The sequence below is a fragment of the Saccopteryx leptura genome, chromosome 3 (assembly GCF_036850995.1).
Source record: "Saccopteryx leptura isolate mSacLep1 chromosome 3, mSacLep1_pri_phased_curated, whole genome shotgun sequence".
In the NCBI taxonomy this organism is placed as follows: Eukaryota; Metazoa; Chordata; class Mammalia; order Chiroptera; family Emballonuridae; genus Saccopteryx; species Saccopteryx leptura.
The window spans coordinates 296,857,739-296,874,470 of NC_089505.1; the positions used below are offsets into that span (position 1 = coordinate 296,857,739).

Consider the following 16,732-nt stretch of genomic DNA (forward strand, 5'->3'; position numbering starts at 1 on the left):
CGCCATCAGACACAGATGAGGACAAACTAATGGATGGGAGTTTTGACAGTGATGAGGAGTTGTATGAATTTTATGATGAATAAAACTTGAGCTCAACAACTTTATGTAACACATCTTTTTTTCAAATTTCGGGCCCCAAAATTAAGGTGCATCTTATACGTGGGGAAACGCGGCATGTTTTCCTCACATATGTTAGCAATCAGATTTTCAGCCACCTTCTTTAACTGCCTCCTTTTAAAGAGTCTCAGATGGTCCTCCAAGTGGTGTTCTCAAAGGTTACATGCTGTACATTCCTTCCCTATTGCGAAAGGTCGTATCAAGTCAGGGAAGCTTGCCACCTGGGAGTTGTAGACATTGGCACAGAATTCAGATGTTGTCACCTGATGAGGCTGACAAAGCCTGGCCGTGGCAGCCAGACGCCATCAGAGCTGTCCAGGAGAAGGACCCACTTAATTAATGTGAAGGGTCAACTGAAGAAAAGGGCCAGAAACAAGACAATGCAATATTTCAACTCCAAAAATATCAGAGGCCTCTTTCGTGGGACAGAACTCATGTTTGAGTCTATGCAAAGAAGGAAAGCCTTCGTCACTCTTTATCAATTTCTCTCACTGTTGTGTTAGAAGTATTTCACCAAGCCTGCTAAAAAGCTCCATATAGTTCCAGATTAATTCATACCTTTCTCTTGGAGCCCATCAATTGGACTCAACGGAGATTTATTTATCTGGCAGCAAGAATGTCTCTAATCAGGGATCTGAAGTGGGTCAAAAAAAAAAAATCTACCTTGTTTGAAATAAATAAAATAACACTGGTTATTCAAGGATGTGTGATGTAGAAATACAGCGACCGTGTATCGGGGTGGGGACTGCTTTCCACCAACGTGTGATCCGTGAGCGCCCCGGAGGGTCTCGGATGGCCAGCAGGCTCTGCGCCCTGACTCCAGCCCGCGAAGCCTCAAGGCCCCGGAAGGACTAAGGCTGCCTGCTTCCCTGAGGTTTTCAAGCACTGACTTCCCATTAGACTGCCATCCCTTGTGTGACCACAGAAATTCCTTGTGGTGGAGAGATGAAGACCTATGGCTGCTACCCTCAGCTCTGCCGCTCTCTCCCTCTCTGAGTGCTGGGGGGGGGGGGGGGGGGGCAAGCGGGCAGCTCCCGAGGCTCTGCAGGCCCCGCTCCTTTATTTTGTCCAACGGCGATACAGAGACATGTGTGCATGGCAGTTCCATCTCAGTTTAAAATATTTTTTAATTGAGTATATTGGGATGACACTAGTTAACAAAATTATACCGGTTTTCATGAGCATGATTCTATACAACACATCTCTGCACACTGTATTGCGTTTTCACTGCCTCCCCCAAGTCAAGTCTCTGTCCATTGTCCTTTATCCTCCTTAACCCTCCCCCGCTCCTTCCCGCCGGCAGTCACCACACTGTGGACTGTGTCCCTGAGTTTTTTCACATTTTTTTTTGTCCTTTTTGCTCAATCCCTCCACACCCCGCAATCAGCTCCCCCGCTTATGGTCATTACATTATGAACAACCACACAAATATTGAATCCCAGAAATTTCTGTTATCAGAAAGAAAATGGGACTATAAGTTAAAATGTTCAAGATAGCCAAACACAAAGAGGTTTGCTGATGGCCTCGCTTCTGTCTTCAAAGCTCGCGGGTCACATCCCCCATCACGCCCTATTTCAGGCTAACACTCACATGCGGGCCACTCTTTCCGCAAAGAGTACTTTCAGTGCCTTTACCACAGAAGCAAACGGCTCACTTTGAACACTCACTGTTTGTTTTTAAAGTAATGTTTTATGGGCCATGTAATAAAGTATCTAGCCCGGTACCGAGCATATGGTAATAAGTATTCGCAGACTTGATATGTCTGTCTCTGTGTGCCTGAGAATGATTTCTGCGCTATGAAATTCCTGTTGGCAAGGAAAGTGGGTTTTGTTGATACTGGTAGACCATCTGGCCTTGCTTTTCTAATTTGGATGGCTCTATTTATACATAATGTCTTTAAGGGAATTCCATATTTTTTGACATTTGTTTCCCAAACTAGAAGTTGTTTACAGGGTTCTGGACCCAAGATAAGAACATTTTACCCTTGCAAGATAGCTTATGTTACTACAATGATCTTTTTAATAACTAAAAATTAAATACAAGTATGTTGGATCAGAGCTCAAAGATCCCTAGACATTCTAAGTTTTTAATATTGTTTCTGTAAGGAATGTACAGTATATTAAACATTTTATGTTAAGCACATGTCTTGAATGCTTATGGAAAGCCTATTCAAATGAAAGCCATCACAGATGTAAGTATCATAACCTATTCCATCCCTTAAATTTTGGATTATTAGTTAGCCATAAGTGCTAGTTCTGTGTCATGCAACTGTAATATTCACATGAGTACTCATAGGCTGACTCTGATTAATAGACCCCTATTCTCTCACTTTTTAAGACTGTAGAATTTTGTCTACAAGATGCCATGTCTTGTAAAAGAATTGCAGCCAACACCCAACTTGGCAAGTGTGGAAGAACAGTTGGCCTCAGTCCCCACCCTGCCCTATTACCTCCCACCATCAAATTGAACATCGATCACCATTTCTTCTTATTCCTGTGCTCTGGTTTTCTCCATAGGTAGTTGAGAAAAAAACAAAAGATAGAATGAGCAGGTCATTTTCTCTCTGAGAAATAGAAACTATTTCCCTGTGGTGGCCTTCCAACTGGCCTGCCTCTGTGTTTGCCATACCCACCAGGCCCTTGTGGCCTCCGAGTGTGTGGCTGTGGCCACTGTGTAGTCTTTGCCTTCCTGGCTTGTTGCTGAGGCTTTCCCTTTGTAGGGAACCACATTTTATTTTCTAAGATGATGTATAATGAGAAAAGAATGTAAGATTTCCCCAGGTTAGTCTGGGCCTCAGGCAGCCACCTGTCCTCTTTTCTTCGGCCTGTTGTTTTCTCACTTGTGAAACACCAATAATGATACACAGATAAAAATAGAAAGGAACTCTGTCTTAAACTTCTCACAAGATTGTTGAGCCACTCAAAGAGTAAAGTCTTTGAACATGTTTGATGAACTTGGAAGTATTGCACAAAAATAAGGTGGTAATAAAAGCAGTTCTGAACCCATGGAGTGAGCATGGCTCTCAGGTGTGGGTAGATGAGCTGAGGACTCAGGGGAAGGTCAGCCCAGGTCTGGGTGAAGTGCCCCAGAGCAGGATCCATCCCACACCTGTCAGAATCCGAGCCCAGGCACCTCCTCTGTGTTATTAATAATGCTGTGGTCATTGCCTTTGTCTTTGTTTTTGTCTGCCATAAAAAGACTCAGTCAGACTGATGAAATATGCTTTTTTTTATTTCCATATTAGTTAAAACTTTGTGCTGTTTTAATTTTGTATAACTTTGAAATTGAAAGTTCTTAAAGTAGTGAAATGGTAGGCAATTGAAACAATTCTGTGATGATTTACAGCAGTGGCTATTGTAGGAGCAAAGAGTGCAGGTGGGTCCTCCTCTGATCGGGCCTCATACTTCACAACTTACAATGGAAACAAAAGCAAGCATTACTGATCCAGGCCAGGGTGTCCGGGTCCTGCAAGGTCATCCAGACGTGACTAGAGGAGAGATTGCCTGGTCCACCAGTGACAGAATAGTGTCCACTGACTAGGTCAGGTGTGATTTTATAGGAGGGCTCCCACACAGTCTAGTGGGTATGACAGACATGAGTCAAATCTGTATGTAGATATAGGAAAATGAGGTGTGGTGAGAGAGACACACACACAGCCATGAGCAGTAACCCTGGCATGGGAAGCCCCCCTGGCGTGTGGCAGGGGTAGAACTGAGCAGGGTGAAGAGGTCCCAGGTGAGGTGTGAGTGGGACGGAGCAGTGAGATGGGAAAGGGAGAGGAGGGGCAGGAAGAAGCAGGCTACTTTATCTGACTTCGCTTTCCTTACCCCTTGAGTAGTGGGGAACCCCTTACCCCTTGAGCAGTGGGGAACCGTGAGAGGGTTTTAAGCAGAGGGCTTGGTGTGATCAGATTTTCTTTGTGAACAGGCCCCTTTGGCGGGGGTCTGAGGAACGGATTGGGGGGCAGCCATGTAGATACAGTCTCCAAGACAGGAGATGCTGGTGGTTTGGACAAGGAGGCTGACTCTGGAGATGCAGAGGTTAGGACTCACAGGAGAGGTGGATCTGAAGGTCATCTCAGAGGTCAAGAGGGCTTGGTGGTGGGATTAGATGGGGCGAGGGTGGAGAGGTGAGAAATGGGAGGGCCCGGCATGTGACCTCGTGCAGTGAGTTCACAATGGGAAGGAGCCTTGGAGGGAAGCTCAGTGCCGGGAAGATGGGTTGTCCGTCCTGGTGCACATGGAGGCCAAGGACATGGAGCTGGCCTGGTAGAGGGTCATGTGGCAACTGGACATGTGATTGAGACCTCAGAACAGAGGCTCGGGCAACAGATACAAACGGGGATCAAGGCAACCCCAAGGGAAGTGAACGCTTGACGTAAATAAGGTATCAGCAAGAAAAGATGATGCAAAGTAAGAGAAGGGCCTCGGACCAAACCTCAGAGAACAAAAATCACAACATCTCACAACCAGAAGAAGGGCGGAGCTTTGTTTGGGTGTGTCTTGTCAAGTGTGTGGTTACCACCATGGTTTGTCATTTTCATTTCTTTACATAGGACCTGATGACATTTCATTGGCACACACAGATGATAGTTATACAAGTTTCACGTAGAAAATCTGTTCTGCTTCTTTTTTTTCACAGATAGACTCAGAAACTTACACACAAACCTCACAATCTTGTGACTATGAGTTAGCTGACATGGATAGAAAAAAATCCTTCATTGTTATTTGATCGTGTAAGGGTTAGAGGTTAAAAAATAATAACGCCCGATGGTTACATCCTGTGGCTTAGTCAGTTCAGGTTCACATTTCTGTGAAGAAGATTTCACAGTTGGTGTGCCCTCCTGCACCACACAACCTAGTTTCTGTTCCCCTTTTCACGGCACTGAGATTCCTCGGTGGGCTCCGGGGGCCCCATCCGGACTCACCTGCTTTCACTTTCCCTTCAGCCCCAACCTGGAGTCTGAGCAGCTTTGGATGGTCCTGGATAAGACAGAATTGTTGTTCTGAGTTGGCTTTCTGAGTGTGTGCAACCTACTGAAGGCATCACAGAGGCTCCTGTAAACCTCGGTAAAAGTCTGTTTGAGACTGAATATGCTTTAAACTAATGTGAATTGGTCATCTTTGAAAATAGTATTTTTAATAGAACATTGATAGTATTTTGTAACACCGCTCTTTAGTAAATGTAAATTTATGTCTGTTGGATTTGGTTAAAGCAAGATACACCAACCATCTCTTAGACCTTCCCCTGTCTTGGACTTCTAGAATTGAAGCCATGATTTTGATATTGACAGAGATGGCAATCCATTGACCTAACAGAGAGAAGTAGTCAGATATTAGCTGTGTATATGAATGCTTTAGCTACATTGAGTTTTTAAAAGGTGCAGACTCTTCTTTAAGTATATATATTTAAAAGTAAGTTTTTGTTAAACTAGTAAGGAAAGCAGAGAAGGAACTAATATTTTTAGGATGCTATTTCTGGGCAAGGGCAGGAAACTATGTGTGTTTCACAAGATACAAATATGTAAATATGTAGCAGGTTTTGAAGGTGACATCACATATCCCTTTCTACATGGAACGGATCACTGAACCACTAAAGACACAGAGTGGAACGGACATGCAAACACAGGCACATATCGGAAGGCTGGCATCATGTGGCACCAATATGGCTTGAGTGCTAGTCTAGACCAAACACACGTGCCTCAAAATAGAGGTAGTGTCCTAGTGTTGCTTCCGTATGTCAGCAGGATTTGTCCTGAAGACATTACAGCTGATTTCATAGCCAATACTGCTAGAATCACGTGATAACAATGCTAGGGTCACATTACTGGCCAAAGCTCCCAGTCTATAATACATCTACCAATATTAAGTGCATGCTTTTTGCAATGTAACTCCTGCCCCAAGCCAGACATGCACAGGACTGAACTGTGCAGGAGATCCCCAACCTTCTTCATGGTAGAGCAAGGACCCTATGCCAAATAAACACGGTGTTACACCCCCCCCCCCCCCCCAGTAAAGTGGTCTATAGAAAACTCCATAGAAGTTTAGAAGTGCAATGTCAAACAGTAATGTCTAACTGCTTCCTGCTGGGAACCAACAGGAATAGCCAAGATTGCAAGTTTGCAAATGGAGATGCTTTCTCTAGTGGAAGGTCAGTGAAGTATGGGGTGCAAATCACTTTCTCAGCAAAGTGGCTGGCTCGGTGGGTTTAATTAAAATTTGCATGGGGAACTGTAGGTTAAAATTGCAATGTCCACACTCCTTTATTATCTGTTAACATCAGTAATTTTCAACCGTAAAGGATATAAGACTATATTCGGAACTATTCTTGGTAAGACTATAAAGATATGCATTCATTCACTCCTGTAAAATGTGCTGAGCACCTGCCTCTGTTATGGGCGCCGCAGACAAAGACTGCCTGCTCATGGAAGCTATACTCTAGAGCAGTGGTCCTCAACCTTTTCTGGGCCACGGACCAGTTTAATGTCAGAAAATATTTTCACGGACCGGCCGTTAGAGTGGGACGGATAAATGTATCACGTGACCGAGACAAGCGTCAAGAGTGAGTCTTAGACGGATGTAACAGAGGGAATCTGGTCATTTTTTTAAATAAAACATCATTCAGACTTAAATATAAATAAAACGGAAATAATGTAAGTTATTTATTCTTTCTCTGCAGACCGGTACCAAATGGCCCACGGACCGGTACCAGTCCGCGGCCCAGGGGTTGGGGACCACTGCTCTAGAAGGCATCGTGCAACCGTAAACACAAAGACCGATAAATAAGATGCTTTTGTGCAGGGGTCACAGGAAAAGAGGGGATACTGGGATCAAGGCTGAGTTGGGGGTAGACAGGAGGGCCATAGAATGGTGGGTCAGTGAAAGCTTCCCTGAGGACATGATGTTTGAACAGGACAGAAATAGTGAAAGAGGAACCAGCTGTGTTATGAGCAGAGGATAAACAGCTAGCATAACGGATCCAGGGCAAGGACAAACTCGATATAGTGAAGCACTAGAAAGAAAACGCCCATGGGTTTGAAAGGTCATTGCCAAGGAGACCAGCTCAAGCTGGAGGGGTGGGGCCCACTGGGCCTGTGATAGTCCTTCAGTCAATGTTTGTCAGAAGGAGCTGAACAGAGTATTCTGTGTTCATTTAAGCAGTGGAGATCAAGAGAAAAGCTTAAGTAGCCTACAACATAGAGAAAATTATGGTCATCATAATGTATTGATTTCTAGAACACTCTTTACCTCAAGAATTATGAATCATTTTGCAGATGGAGAGATAATGAATGTATTTTCGATCAGTTTTGACATGCAAGCTAAAATCAATGGTATGTGAGAACCAATAATAGACCAGGTATTTTCAGTGTTTTTTGCTACATTGCAATTTTTATCTTTGAAAATACTTTAAGATAATGCTATTTTAGTTTAGCTAATCAATGACATTTAGCCATACAACTTTTAGATTAGAATTTTGAGGGATACAGGAAAAAAAACTATGTAGACATAATGTAGCAGATAATCAAAGACCGTGACTCAGTGCTCACGGATTCTGAGCTGGAGTCTTTCTGCTGCAAACCCAGATACCTCCTTCTAAAGCAGACTCTACAGATGCCCAGCTTTGACCAGGGTTCTAAGGATATGAATGTGCAGAAAGTTTGGTTTCTGTGATTCCCGGCATAAACATGTGTGACGAGAGGAACAGTGAGTTGCGTCTGCATTATGTTGTCACATCCTGACCACGCCATGTTCTCATACTAAAGAAATAAGTAGCATTTGCCAGTTGAGTGTTTAGAAATATGAATAGTCTACCTAAGTGCTTCTCAGCCCTAACTATGTATTCAAATGCTATAGGGACACGGTGACAAGTATCAATGTCCAGACTCCCGTCCCAGCCCTATTAAGCCAATCTCTATGGTTAGGCCTGGGCATTGGTGTGTTGTAAAAAGCTCCCCAAGTGATTCTAATGTGCAGGCAGGGCTGAAAACCCCAATCTGATTCAAATGGCCTTTAGGATAAAGTTGGTTTGGTTCTGACCATCTTAGTCTTTGCTCCTTGTCTCCCATCACCTGGATACTTCTTTCATTATTTCCTGACATGGCGGATAGAAATGCGGCTCTTCCACAGAGTAGCAAGAAAAGCGTTTGGGGGACCTGCCTAAGAGGTTGAGGTGTAGTGGTAAGATTTATTGAAGCAGAAATAGAAGACTGCCCCTGGGTTCTCAGTGTCTCCTGTCTGTCCCACTGTGAAAGAAATCCAACTTTATCTTCATCAAGCTCAAAAGAAGGGCGAGGGTCCAGAAATTCTGTGCCACTGGTTCAGTCCATGCCAAAGCTTCATCCAGTTCAGCCTCTGTCCCCATCCAGCTAGTTTAGTCTCTGCTCCCAGCTGTGCTCTGGCCTGCACTGGTTGCTGTACCCAGATCCGTGCTTGGAGCCACGCTTGGGCCTGCAGGGCTGCTAGGCCCCCGTGGCTGCTACAGAGAGCGAATGAATGGGCGAGTGTATGCTACCCAGAGAGACCTTTGTTAAGCTTTGATTATATTATCTAGGGCTTGGCAAAGGCCAGACTCTCTTCCAAACTAACCAGTCTCTTTCCCAATCCTTTGTGGGCCTGTGCTGGGCCCTCCCCCCACCCAATCCAATCCTTTCCCCAGACTAGAAACCTCCCCCTTATGTCGCCATTTTGGTTCATAGTAGAAGGACCTCCTTCTGCACCATTTGGGCTTCTACTGGGCATACACTCAGCAGAAGAATTCCCCCACTTCTCTCCTTGATAATCCTGGTACCAAGCTGGCTGTTTCCTGGGGAGATTTTTCCTGTTTGCTTCGGGGATTAAATCCTCAGAGTGGAGGATGTACAGACTTTGGGGAGCCTGTCAGTGCTGTGGCTTCCTGGTAAATGAGGCTCAGTGTCTGATCTTAATATCTGATTCAGCTCCTGAGTTTATTTGATTTCATGTCTGATTCCATTTGCTCCCCTCCTTTGTTAATAACTAGCTAATGGCCTACACTCACTCTCAGAGATCAGAGCATACGCTCCCAAGGGCTATTTCAGGGGGAAAGTCCCATTTTATTTATTTTTTTCATCTTTAGCTTTTAAAAAATATATATCTCCTCTAAAGCCTAATCTGAACATTGAGAACTTTTTAAATCTATGAAGGACAAGTCCAGAGTAACCCAATGTAAAATTTCATTGTATGCCATATTTAGAAATTAAAATCTGATTCTAAGAAATATGAAAGTTGTTGGGATAAAGGCACTTATATAAGACTCTTCAAAATGTGTGAAATCAAACACTTGTAATTGGGGTTGAAGCAGAGAGAGGGAAGAAAGACGAAGACTACAGTAATTGCTGTAATTGAAGGATAATTACAGCTTTGAGCTTCCAGCCCGGCATATGAGCAGGAAAGAGAAAAGAAAATGTGATTTTTGTATGTACAGTTTAGTTGTTATTTAAATGAAAAAAAGCAAACCAATCTGTCAGGATTAAAAAAAAAAAAACCCAACTTCTTCCGAGCACTAAAATCTCTGAGTTTATTACTCAGACACACAAAGCTTTATGTACTACACAATAGAACGTCACTAATACTTTTACCAAAAACTGCAGGTAAACAAGTCATGATGGTTTCTCATATTAATATTGCATAAAAGCCACCTTCTTATGACATTACTTAGTGGGTTCAGCTGCTATTTAATATGGCCCCTCACTCATGACAGTAGGACAGTGCCAGCCACCTATAGAAGGAACAGTATACTAGTTGGCAGTGTGAGGAGGGTATCCCTCAGTTCACCCCAAAGCCACACCCAGTAATAAATTAGGGGGAAACAAAGGTATCAGGTTACAGCTCTGTTAAGAAATATGGATCTGAAATTTTATTGTTCAGTCAATACCTACCCTTTTAAATGATCACAGTGGTGGTATTATGATGACACAGTTTTCAGGAGAGCATTAGCAGTTTGGGGACTAGACTCAAATCACCCACCCTGGTGTCTTAGATTGCTCCTGGCTGTGGAATCAAAGGCTGATCCATGAATGTTCCAGGATGCCTAAGATTGTTCTTATCTATGTTCTCAGTTAGATGAAACGGTGCATCAGTGACTGCTAAGGGATCAAGTTGTTCCTAAAATTGGCTTGTTCCTGATGTTTTATGATGTGGTAGTGCATTAGGAAGTAAAATGAGCCTGACCAGGTGGTGGCACAGTGGATAGAGTGTTGGCCTGGGATGCTGAGGACCCAGGTTTGAAACCCCGAGGTTGCTGGCTTGAGCGCAGGCTCACCAGCTTGAGCACAGGGTCACTGGCTTTAGTGTGGGATCATAGACATGATACCATGGTCGCTGTCTTGAAGCCCAAGGTCGCTGGCTTGAGCAAGGGGTCACTGGTTCTGCTGGAGCCACCCTGTCAAGGCACATATGAGAAAGCAATCAATGAACAGTTAAGGGGCCAAAACAAAGAATTGAAGCTTCTCATCTCTGTCCCTTCCTATCTGTCCCTACATCTCTCTCTCTCTTCTCTTTCTCGCACTAAAAAACAACAACAAAAAAAGGAAGTGAAATAAAATAGGATTTCAAAGTGTGGAGAAAGGCCTAAGAAAAGTAATGTAGGAAAGACTGAATCACTTTTTTAAATTTAAGATATAATAATGTATTTTTTATAGTTAATGTTGAGAAATCACGTAACTATAATATCCTACAAAAAGAACTGGAATGAAGCCACTTGGTTTAGATTTATTTAATCCAGTGAATTAAAATGGGAGTTTTAATAAAATTAACTTTTTGTCCCCAAAACACACCTTTTTGTTTCATTTTGTAAGTATGTTTTTCTTGAAGTGTTTCTGCATTAAGGGCATGAGAAATCATTAAAGTGACCCTTTCAAGATCAAATCCTACTTATAGTTACATAGTGTGCATCTATTGTAGCTCTGCAGTGCACATCCCCTCCTCTAGGGGGCACACATCACACGTTACAGTCTGAGCTCTTAGAAACAGAGCCACTCAAAGCCCCAATGGCAGAAAAGAGAGAACACCCATTCCTGACTTCATGAGCAAAATTCCTTTGAGTTCCCATGTAACCACTTTTAAAGTTCTTAATGGTTTTACCTTATACTGCATAAACATCTGTTTGTCAGTAAGTGAAAGTGAACACTGGGTGACTTAGACACCCAGGAAGGTAAGGCTGGCAGGTATTTTCTGAGCTTAGCACAATGCATCTCCCAATGGGAAGTGCGTCTCCCAATCTGCTCTGCTTTAACTGTCAAGTTAATGTAATTTCCTCCCATTCAGGACGGGTGGGGGACTGTCTCAAGTACCTTCCCAGGTCCTTGACGTCAGACGGGTCCTTGCCTAGCAGCTGGCTGACCCTCAATGCATGCAGAGTCTGAGTGGCAGGCGGTCCTTCCAGCCTGTGAGCACGCAGAGGCTGTCTCTGGAATCCACCAGACACTTTGAGGCCAGTTCTCGGCTTGAAGCATCCATCCAACGGATCTGCAGCTGCGTCGTGGCCTCGTCCGGTGAAGAGAACCAGGCCACAGCTGTGACCACATGTGGTTTCTGGTGCTAAACAGTGGGAGCAAAAGAGCTTGTGGTTTCTGGCTATTGTCCTGGTGTCATATGCTTGGAACTCAACAATCAGTGGTGTTTCATCTTTGATCAGATGTATATATCTCCATTAGGAGCTTGATTCTAAATATTTTTCACCTCTTACCAAATGGATTTTGCAACTGAATTGCAGCAGACCCAGGGACTCTCAGGTTCAAGGTGTGACCAGCAGATGGAACAGAGCTCGACATGTCGTAGGCACTCAGCTATTACTTGTTTAACGAATTGCCACGTCAAAGAGTTACCCACAGGTTGTGCCTCAGTGTCAAAGAATAAAGAGTGTCATCAGAGGGATTCGTCAAGATACCAATAAAACTAGCCCAGAAAGCAGACCACGTTCTTTAATGACAGAGACAGAGAAGGGGTCCGGAGAGCTCTCTCACACTGGGACCCTCCCCAGGCTTATGAGCACTGAGACTGGGAGTTAGATGAATCCCTGTCAGACTTGCTGTCTCTCTAAGATACACATGGGTATATGCCTTTGAATACGTGCAGATACCATCGCCTCCTCTCTTTGCATCGCCTGGGCCCTGGGCACGCCCATCTGCATGCTTTGGTGTATCCTTGAATGTGTTGGAAAACAGTTATAAAAATGGCTTATCTACCGGCTAGACATGAATGATGACACAGAAGTCCCTGTGCTGTGTTGGTGTGGCCAGACGTGCAGGTGACATTCTGGGGAGGCTGTGGGGGCAATTGTCTGGCCCTGGACACTGAGTTCACCTCCAGGCATTCCTGTCACGGGCATGGCCTCATTTTGCTCTTCCCTGGAATCACTAAGATGTGCTTTCAGGGGAGTTGAAACTATTGATCATACAGGGAATTTCAGGTTCTTGCTGGGTCAACATTTCCCTTGTAAGTCCTGAATGCTTGTGTTAGAATTTAGGCATCTCCAACTACTTTTCTAAAATGATAGAATCTCAGAGCTGGAAAGAGACCTTATAAATGACCCCCATTTTTCAGGAGAATGAATGAGCTCGTTTTTTAGGTGGAGAAACTGAACATGGGAGGACAAGAACAGAGAAGAACGGGGCTGTGCCTGCATGAACCAGGGACATGTCTGTGCACTACCATGTCATCAGGAAGGGACCTCTCTATCTGAGCACTTACATGGGGATTGGGGAGGCTCCTGGGACGTGGGAGCCCTGACCTCTTCACCTAACTTTGGGTGAGATGAAGACCAAGTTCCTGGACCGCGGCCTGGCTCGATGACCCTTCCACCCCAGTGGGAAGGAAGACAAACGTGTACCCCAGCACTACGCCCAATGTGGTCCTCGGACAAGCAGCCTGGGCTGCACCTGGGGGCCACTGAGAATGCAGAACTCACAGTCTGTACCTTACTTAGCAATATCTCCAGGGATCTGTAGGCGGGGGTGGGGGGGCATGCTATTCTAGAACAGTCTTTTCAAATGTCCCCGGGCAACACAGTCCCCTGGAAGAGAAGGCCAGGCCCCAGCCCACACGCCTCGACTCCTGAGCCGCAGGAGGACCCGGAATTCTGTACTTTTGCCAGGTTCCCAGGTGGTGCTGGGGCATGTGGTCCAGGATACCTCACAACTCTGCTCTGCAGGAACCATAGCCCTGTTGCTTTGTCTGGACTATGTCTAGTGCTAGGGAGTCACACCCCAGTGTCGTCTCTGCCCCCTCCTGGTAGAAAGCCTTGAGGGTGAGCCCAAGAATCCAGTTCAAATACAAGCTCTGCTTCACTCCCATCAACCTGTCGCTCCGGCATCCCCAGCCCTGCGCTGTTCCCAGCCATACCAGCAAGGACGTGAAGGGACGCTTCCTGAGGATTTCGATTATTGTTAGGAGCCAATAAAAAGTATTCTGTCTGCCAATTTTAGAGTATAAAAAAACCCTCACTGTTTTTAAAACATAGTAAAGGTGAGAATTACATACAGATGACCGTCGATGGGTTGAGCGCCAGGCAATGAGTGAGCTGTATTCTCGCCAGCTCCCAGGTAGAATGTTAAGTGTTACACCAGCAGCCCCGCCGTAGGGACGCAGGAGTTATGTCAGAAGGCATGGCAGAGACACAGGCTGCCGTACCGGACTCTGCACTAGTGCGTGGTGACGCCAGGGCTATGGACTAGCGTTCCTCTGGGACGTGGCTCAAATTGCCACCTGACCCCTATTGAGAGCTCACTTTCCCTGGAATGAGCATCCTCGGACATGCAGTCTCAGTAGTTAGAGAGAGGGCTTGGAGGATGCTCACTGGGCTGTGACAGACACCAGAGCACTTGTCACCACTGTCCAACCACACACAGTCCAGCCAAGTGCTAAAATGAACCTGACATTTTCTCGATCATGAGCCATGAGCAGAGGATATGAGAGGCATTTACGTCACACAGCACATTTCTGAACCTCTCAGCAAAGAAACTGAAGTTTGTTTTTGGTTAAGTCTTTAACTATTTATATATATATATATATATATATATATATATTTTTTTTTTTTTTTTTTTTTTTTTTTTAAGGGCTGGCTCACCAAGAGTCAGAAGCCAAAGCAAAACAGTGCAAAGCATGGCTTAGCAGAGCAGGACAGTCCCGTCCGGTCCAGTAAATAGCCTGGTGGGAACACCACGTCCCCAGATTCCTGCGAAGTCAGTAGAGTGGGAGCTCTGAAGCTTCAGGGTCCCTTAGAAGGAGGGTCCATGAGGGACGCATGGCTGGGAGCGAGCAGCCCATAAGCTCACCAGACAGGCCAGACACCTGGGGGCTGTGAACACGCCGGGGCTGGGCCTGTCCCCTCTGTGCAGCACGTCGCTGGGCATTGGTCTGTGCAGGACCTCGGGAGGACCCAGGGGGGTCAGGATGGTCCTACGCAGCCTGGAGGCAGTGCCGTGGAGATCCGTGTACCAGCTAAAGGCCAAGCAGACATTAGGAACCACTCAGGCCCCTGTAGAATTTCAATGTTGTTTGAGAAAATAGAAGAAGAGTTTCTTCTCATTCTTACCATCACTGAAGGCCTGGCACTCTCTGCCTCCTCTCAGGAGCTTTTTCTCCTCTGAACTGCTAGCTCATTCAACTTATTCTTTAAGTGCCTACTGTGCGCCACACACTAGGGCAATTGCATCAGGAAGGCTGCTCCATGGAAGTGACCTTTAATGGGGGACCTAATGGCGGGTCAGGCTTTCATTAGACGGAGACGTGGGGACACGGACCGCAGAGGCCAGGCGCCATGCTCACTCCAAGGAGAAGGGCTGGCATCAGATGCACTTGGCTGAGTTTTGATCGTTAGCCTGACATGCTCATTTCTTGAGTTCTCCTTTTCTCTCTTCCTCTATGAATGACTGACTAGACTTAAATTGTTAGAGTCTGCTTGGGAATCTATTTATCGTTCTTCCCACAGAAACAAGTGCCCATTCCATAAAAATTTTCCAGGAGGCTCCCACTTCCCAACTCATGTGGATGGCTGGGACTCCAGTGGAAAATGGGGTAGACGCCTCGCTGCCCTCGGGGGACCTTTCACTTAGACCCAACGAGCAGGTGGGCAGGGCAGGAAGCCAGACCTCACGCTCTCTAAAACACCTGGCTAGACCTGCACAGGCAAATGCAGCCCCTCTGCCTGTGTCCCTCAAAACCAGCCCAGACCTCCCTCCTCCCTCCTTTTGCTTGATATTTACCATTAAAAATAAAATATAAAACTTGGGCATTGGTTTTCAAGTCAGGATGGGAGCAAAGGATGCCTTGGAAGTCGTCTCTTACCCATCCAAGACGCTGACCTGTTGGCTTTTCTGAGGTGAGGCTTTTACAAGCCATACACTGCCTGGCACATTACCTGTGGTTTTGAAGACTGGTGACAGCCGCGCAGACCCCGCCCACGCTCAGACCAGCATTCCTGTTCCCTGGGCAGATCGATAGGCCCGGTCTGTGTGAAGAGAAACCAGATGGCGCTGACAGCAGCCTTGAGGATGTACGTCTCGCCCTCAGGATGGACACCAGAGTCTCTCTGCAGCCACCTCCATGGCTGGGGCAGCGTGGTGGTGGCAAAGTGTGCCACGCTCCCTCGTCCTCTGTCTCTCTGAAGCCACCGCAGGAAGAAATGTCAAAACCCTGGTCCCTGCTGATGCTACAACACAATGCAAGAAACTGGGGACAGGAGACGCTTTCCCTGAGTACTCACCACCCTCTGCAACTTGGGTGCATTTCCCTGACTCAGGGAAAGGGCATGAGGGAGGTCAGTGTAGCGACCTCACTGGGCAGCAAATCATTGTGCCTTGACTGCATGGACAGTAGACGTTTGCTTGGGTGATTCTCGTGTTGATGTCGATGGCAGCCCTGGTCTCCGAGTTCAGTGTAGCAGACTTACCTTTTTTTTTTTTCTTTTTTTTTTTGTATTTTTCTGAAGCTGGAAACGGGGAGGCTGTCAGACAGACTCCCGCATGCCCCCGACCGGGATCCACCCGGCACGCCCACCACTGGGCGCCCGGCACGCCCACCACGGGATGATGCTCTGCCCATCCAGGGCGTCGCTCTGTCGCAACCAGAGCCATTCTAGCACCTGGGGCAGAGGCCAAGGAGCCATCCCCAGTGCCCAGGCCAACTGTTCCAATGGAGCCTTGGCTGCGGGAGGGGAAGAGAGAAACAGAGAGGAAGGAGAGGGGGAGGGGTGGAGAAGCAGATGGGCGCTTCTCCTGTGTGCCCTGGCCGGGAATCAAACCCGGGACTTCCGCACCCCAGGCCGACGCTCTACCACTGAGCCAACCGGCCGGGGCCCAGACTTGCTTTTAATCTGAACAGAAACCTCCCTGAACTTAAATACTTCAGCTTCCAACCCCTCCAGGAAGCCTGTGATGTGGCCATGCGGCTCCCAGGACAGGGGCCCAGCAGAGCCCGGGGATCCTCGCCATGTAACGAGTTTGGTGCGTCTGTGGCTGAAAGATGTGTCATTTTATTGCATGGCTCCCACACCTGGTCGTGACCAGGAATGAGGAGGTCCCCGGCGGTTGGATCCATCCGTGAGGTCACAGTGATTTCTATCCTGCTTAATTAGGGGTCGAGCAGGACAGCTGTGTAGT

At 46.3% G+C, this 16,732-nt stretch overlaps 1 protein-coding gene and 1 non-coding gene across 4 annotated transcripts in view; one reads left to right on the top strand and one right to left on the bottom strand.

Moving 5' to 3' along the window:
• PAG1 (phosphoprotein membrane anchor with glycosphingolipid microdomains 1) overlaps positions 1-16,732 on the top strand; it is a 120,369-nt gene that overhangs the window by 75,013 nt on the left and 28,624 nt on the right. The window contains exon 1 of one of the 3 annotated variants that reach the window (XM_066378829.1): positions 15,082-15,200. The exons of the other annotated variants lie outside the window; for them this stretch is intronic. The gene's annotated coding sequence lies outside the window, so the exon portion shown is untranslated. Of the gene's footprint in view, positions 1-15,081; positions 15,201-16,732 lie in introns of those variants that run through there. 3 annotated transcript variants of the gene reach the window in all.
• Positions 16,354-16,429, bottom strand: TRNAP-GGG (transfer RNA proline (anticodon GGG)). The gene has a single exon. It is a non-coding gene; the product is annotated as a tRNA-Pro (tRNA).